General features: G+C 46.3%; 1 pseudogene; it reads left to right on the forward strand.

The window, feature by feature from the left end:
• The first annotated feature begins 1,807 nt into the window (after positions 1-1,807).
• On the forward strand, positions 1,808-3,565 carry LOC139027252 (telomere length regulation protein TEL2 homolog; annotated as a pseudogene).
• Positions 3,566-6,628: the final 3,063 nt, after the last annotated feature.

Raw genomic sequence — 6,628 nt, forward strand, 5'->3', positions numbered from 1 at the left:
TGCCAGAGGTCCGGACAACAGGCCCTCCGATTTGACACACTAAACTCTATCTGAGAAGTAGTTTGTGAACCAGGCGAGGCAGTCATTTGAGAAGCCAAGGCTATTGAGTCTGCCGATAAGAATGAGGTGACTGACAGAGTCGAAAGCCTTGGCCAGGTCGATGAAGACGGCTGCACAGTACTGTCTTTTATCGATGTACTTTGGCATCATGACAGAGTTCTGAGGAGGAGAGATACTGGAGTGAAGGATCATTCCTTGTACAGCAGTCATATTCCTCTTGGCCAGTTTGGCCACTTCACAAATCTGGTAGAGGATTGTACAATAAAAAATCATTAGTACAATATTAAGGTTTCTATATGACCAGTACAATATTATCATATAATTGTATATGTATTTTTATATCGTTCAAAGTAGCCTACCGCTGTACAAATAAAGATGTTGAGTATTGCTTATGCTAAGTTGCACCTAGTATGTTTACTCATGTTTTCAATTCAGGTTCATTCAGAATAAAGTAAAAGTCTGAATTAAAACTCTGACTTGTTACCAACATGAATGCTATTAAAAAAATCCTCACCCGAAACGTCCCTTGCTTGATACACAGTACGTACTTTTATTCAGTAAGGACGTATTTTGTTAGCGCACTCATTGAGCGCAGGAGGCGATTTTTACCATTGTGAAAAATAGCTAGCTAATACTAGCTAGTTAGAATAATAAATAATTGCCTTTTCAAGCAATCTGAACCTTAGCTTGTTTTGGTCTGTGGTCTTTGTTCATTTATGTTCATTCACTGCTTCAAACCATTTAAAATGTGTCGTTTATCACCCACGGTGTGGAAATACAATCTGTGTGAATGTCAATAGCAATTGGTCCAATAATAGCAATTATGGGATTGGGCTGTCAGTAGTTACTTAAATAAAATCTTTTTATGCTGTTACCAAATGTATGTATACTGAACAAAAATATAGACGCAACAATTTCAACGATTTTACTGAGTTACAGTTCATAGAAGGAAATCTGTCATTCGAAGTAAATTTAGTAGGCCCTAATCTATGGATTTCACATGACTGGGTAGATGCACAGCTATGGGTGGACCTGGGAGCCAGGCCCAGCCAATCAGAATCAGTTTTCCCCCACAAAAGGGCATTATTACAGACAGAAATATTTCTCCGTTTCATCAGCTGTCCTGATGGCTGGTCTCAGACGATCCCGCAGGTGAAGAAGCCGGATGTGGAGGTCCTGGGCTGGCATGCTTACTCGTGGTCTGCGGTTTTGAGGCCGGTTGGACCTACTGCCAAATTCTCTAAAATTGTTGGAGGCGGCTTATGGTAGATAAATTAACATTACATTCTCTGGCAACAACTCTGGTCGACATTCCTGCAGTCAGCATGCCAATTGCACGCTCCCTCAAAACTTGAGACATCTGTGGCATTGTGTTGTGTGACAAAACTGCACATTTTAGAGTGGCCTTTTATTGTCCCCAGCACAGGGTGCACCTGTGTAATGATCATGCTGTTTAATCAGCTTTTTGATATGCCACTCCTATCAGGTGGATGGATTATCTTGGCAAAGGAGAAATGCTCACTATCAGGGATTTAACCAAATTTGTGCACAACATTTGAGAGAAATAAGCTTTTGGTGCGTATGGAACATTTTTGGGATCTTTTATTTCAGTTCATGAAACATGGGACCAACACTTTACATGTTGCGTTTATATTTAGTGATAGAAGTTAGAACACATGATCTATTATCTAACATAGATAATGTATGCATTGAAGTTCATCTTGTCCCGACCAGGTGCAGTTGAAGGATGCAGTCCCTAACCCCAGATGTTGAAGTTCAGTGGGCCAATGTGTCCGAACTCTCAATACCTCCAAAGAGAAGGAGGTGACCAAAGCTCTACACACACTAACCAGTTACCTGGACAGTGAGTCTCAGAGTACAATCCCCTCAGCTCAGCAAGCAGAGTTCAGTCGAGCCCACTACACCCGGGCCCAACAGTTTCTCATCATTAACATCAATGCTGATTGGTTCCAGCTTCATTCCCGCTGCCCAGCGCACAGAATTGTGTTAGTGCTGATGGATGGTATCGTCGCAGTGAGGTGAGAAACATGTTGGAAGATGTTGATAGTGTTTACTTGGTCCTACCAGCCCTCTCGGATTCTTATTTGAGCCATGGACCTCAGCGCGACCAATGTGTACAACAGTCCCAACGCTATGTCTCAATGTTAATCCTCGCTTGCAAGACGGTTTTGGAAACATTTGGAACTTCATATCATCAAGAAAGAATTTTACAAATACAAAAGATACACTTGATACACTCTCAGTGGTATTAAAGTTCCAAAGGTTTGCTAAACCCTATTGAAAGGGATGATTGTTAACGACACATTCCCCGTGACAGCGAGACAGGAAGTACATTTGCATTAAAATGCATTGACAGTCAATACAATGGGGCTATTGGATACTATGAAGAACTGTGTCTTTACTGGTGGGGACCTGTGTGATAATGATATACTCATCTCGTACATGTCCCTGAGTGAGTGTGTGTGTGTGTGTCTGTGAGTGAGTGATCGCCTATCTCCAGCAGCCCCAGTGCAGGTCTGGACCGTTTGGTTAGCATCCTAGAGCGGGTTCCTTCAGAGCGGTCCTCTGACAGTCCTACTGTGGTCCCGCTGTCAGGTGACTGGTCCTCGACTGATGGCTCTGCCTGACCTGACTGCCAACCAGTTGCACCACCACAACAAGACCCTCTTCCTTCCCCAGCTGTACTACCTACTACTGGCCAGAGGAATGCTCACCGCGCTGGAGAGAACCTGCCAGGCTTTGAGAGGTTTGTATGTCTACTTTATATATTGCAGAAGATAGTACATTCTGTTTTAACTTTAACTGTCCTATCGGAAATGTATGTTATTATGTGTGTCACTCACTGTCAATACACTGTTGTTCCCAGATGGAAAATACTGCTCCCTGACGTTTTTCGGCCAAGGCACTGGGCAGGGCCTGTGTTCAGGGACATGGTGGTAAGCAAGGCAGCATTGATGATTGTCCTGCATTGATGATTGTCTACTGCAACACTTTCCCATTGTATAATCAGAAAGGTTACATCGTTATGTGTTTCTCTCTGCAGGGTTAGTATTTGGGGTTATGGCCCCTCGCCTCTCCTCCTGCACGCATTCAGACATGGTGTGGCAGAGGCTGTGCTAGAAGCCGCTGGCTAGAGTGTGCTCACTGGGCTGGTGCAGGCTGTCAAACGGTGAGAGAAAGGGAGATGGCTAGAGGTTATCGAAAGGTGTCAAAAAAAAGTATTTCTTTTTCTCTTGTAATGTAAGTCCTCTTTTTTCCCTAGGCCTGATGCTCTGTCTAGGATCATGGGGAACCTGGTGTTGAAGAACAAAAAGGCCCAGTTTGTCATCACCTGTAAACTGCTGCTGCTCCAATACAAGTATGAGGTGAGAAAGTGAACTAGACTATGAGTCTTCATCTTATTTTCTTCCAGACTCATGTGTTATTAAGGATTCTTCTCGGCTACCTGGCACAGGATAGGGAGAGAAGGTCACTACTTATATAAGTGAGTGTACAACAAGTAAGTATCAGGATAAGGTAAGACCCAGATGCAGACCGTGTCGAAGTAACAATGTTTATTACAGCAAGAGAGGCAAAGGTACAGGACGGCAGGCCGGCTCAGGGTCGGGGGCAGGCAGAGTACCTGTCCTGCCCCGTGGTCGAACCCTCAGGAGGCGTCTCACCATGTATGCCGGATGACCATCGATGACACAGGGAGGAGGGGTGGGCCTGGAAATGGAAGACAACGGACTGTGAGACACGAGCTTGATACAGGACACATGAAAGGTGGGGTGTATACGAAGGGTACGGGGCAACAGAAGAAGAACAGTAGAGGGGCTAATGACCTTGGAGATGGGGAAAGGGCCGATAAACCGGGGGGACAGTTTGCGAGACTCCACCCGGAGGGGTAGATCCCGATACAATACCGGGTAGCCGGGGTCCCATGGCGATCCGCTTGTCGTCGATACCTGGAGGTGGTCTTGAGGAGGGCCGACCGGGCTCTCTTCCAGGTATGACGACCGCGGCGGACAAACATCTGGGCAGAAGGTATGCCGACCTCCTCTTCCTGCTCAGGGAAGAGCGGGGGCTGATACCCTGAGGAACACTCGAAGGGAGATAGGCCCGTGGCAGAGCGGGGAAGGGTGTTGCGGGCATATTCGACCCACACAAGCTGCTGGTTCCAGGTGGTGGGGTTGGCGGAGACCAGGCAGCGCAGGGTGGTCTCGAGTTCCTGGTTGGTTCGCTCCGACTGGCCATTGGACTGGGGGTGGAACCCGGAGGACAGGCTGGCCGACGACCCAATAAGGGTGCAGAATGCCTTCCAGAGCTGGGACGAGAACTGAGGACCCCGGTCGGAGACCATGTCCACGGGCAGTCCATGGATCCGGAAGACGTGCTGCACCATGAGCTGGGCCGTCTCCTTGGCAGAGGGTAGTTTGGGGAGAGGAATGAAATGGGCGGCTTTGGAGAACCAATCCACCACGGTCAGGATGGCGGTGTTGCCATCAGACGAGGGAAGACCCGTGACGAAGTCCACGGAGATGTGAGACCAGGGACGGTGGGGGACAGGCAGAGGTTGGAGGAGACCAGCCGGAGCTTACCAGGGAGTCTTGTTCTGTGCTCAAACTGTGCAAGCGGTGATGAATGCGGACACGTCCGGGACCATGGAAGGCCACCAAAAGCTCTGTTGCACAAAGGCCAGGGTCCGACGGGTGCCCGGATGGCAGGCCAGCCTGGAGGAGTGGGCTCGCTCCAGGACCGCGAAGCGGACAGTGTCAGGAACGAACATCCGGTTATCAGGTGCCCCCCCCCGGACCTGCTTCCCTATTCCCCAGCTGAGTGCCGTCGCCAGGCATGAGGTGGGAAGGATGGTCTCGGGTTCCGGGGTAGTAATCATGGGGCTATAGCGCGGGCCCATCTGGCTTGCCTGGAGTTGAGGTGCTTGGCGGTGTAGAGATACTCCAGGTTCTTGTGGTCAGTCCACATGATGAACGGATCTAGAAAGATAAGGGTCAAAATGATTTGCACCCCTGTTTTCAATACAAAGCTGTCATCAAGGCAAAGCGTGGCTACTTTGAAGAATCTCAAATACATTTTTGTTTTGTTGATTTGATGAATACTTTTTGAGTTACTAGATGATTCCATGTGTTATTTCATAGTTTTGATGTCTTCACTATTATTAGACAATGTAGAAAATAGTAAAAATAAATAAAAACACTTAAATGTGTAGGTTTGTCCAAACTATTGACTGTTACTGTATGTGTTACTGTGTTACAGCCGCTATGATGCATTTTAGATCATACCAGCTGTATTTCTGTATTTTGAAAGTTATATGTCTTGAAAACTTGATTGCTGACATGCAAAACATTTTGGGACTATATCAACAATTGTCACGACTTCCGCCGAAGTTGGTCCCTCTCCTTGTTCGGGCGGTGTTCGGCGGTCAACATCACCAAAGTTCTAGCCATCGCTGATCCATTTTTCATTTTCCATTGGTTTTGTATTGTCTTCCATCACACCTGGTTCCAATCCCATCAATTACATGTTGTGTATTTAACCCTCTGTTCCCCCTCATGTCCTTGTCGGTGATTGTTCATTGTAAGTGTATGTGTACGTCTGTACTGGTGTGCGTCGGGTTATGTTACCCATTAATTTTTATTATTATGTTTTCCGGTGTTTTTTTGTAAATAAACTGCGCCATTGGAAACACAGCTATTTCTCTCCTGCATCTGACTTCTCTGCCGCCAGTTCACACCATTACAACAATGGACTAATGAAACAAATACCAAAAGATTGTTTTGGGTGGAATTTTCCTTTAAGAAAGCATGATGTATTAGTGTTGTATTAACTAAGCTCTATGTGCCTGTCCTTTGTGTGTTTGAACCAGTGATGATGAACTCACCCCCTATGACATGTCAGCTGACCAGGAGATGAACCCAAACCGTTACGCCCGTCGCTGGACACTTCTTCTTCCCCCTGCTCAGGAACTATGACAGGTGTGTGTGTGTGTGTGTGTGTGTGTATGGGTCAGTAACAAGTGAGTTTGAGGCAATGAGAGAGATGGTGTGTGTGTGTGTGTTCATTTGAAGTATAGTGTATTTGTGTTACACCTTAGTTGTATTTGAGATCTTGTCTTCAAGTGAAAGACATTGTTGTTCCATTACTAAAACATTCCTCCTTGACCTTGACTCCTAGGCCTCAAGTGACCTTTGACTTGCTGGGCATTGACCACCTGGTCCTGGGGAGACTGATCCACACGCTGGCCCTTCTGATGCACCTAGCAGTCAATGCTCCTGTAGGCTCAATTTCTTCTGGTGTCACCTTCCTACAAAGCTCAGTACTTTCTCCTTTGCTAAACTAGGCTCATAATTGAAATGTTTTATTCATATTTACAGATCCCATACAAGTTGTCATTAAGACATATGAACGTTCACATGTTCAAGAAGGCATTTCTGGAGAGAAAAATAATGTTTGCCCTACTGTGAAGTAGGAAATGGCATCAAAAACCTACGATCCTTAATCTGGTCACATATGTCCCCCTTGCTGTGACTCGACTAGTATGTGACTG

Source organism: Salvelinus sp. IW2-2015, unplaced genomic scaffold, assembly GCF_002910315.2.
Source record: "Salvelinus sp. IW2-2015 unplaced genomic scaffold, ASM291031v2 Un_scaffold8767, whole genome shotgun sequence".
Taxonomy (NCBI): domain Eukaryota; kingdom Metazoa; phylum Chordata; class Actinopteri; order Salmoniformes; family Salmonidae; genus Salvelinus; species Salvelinus sp. IW2-2015.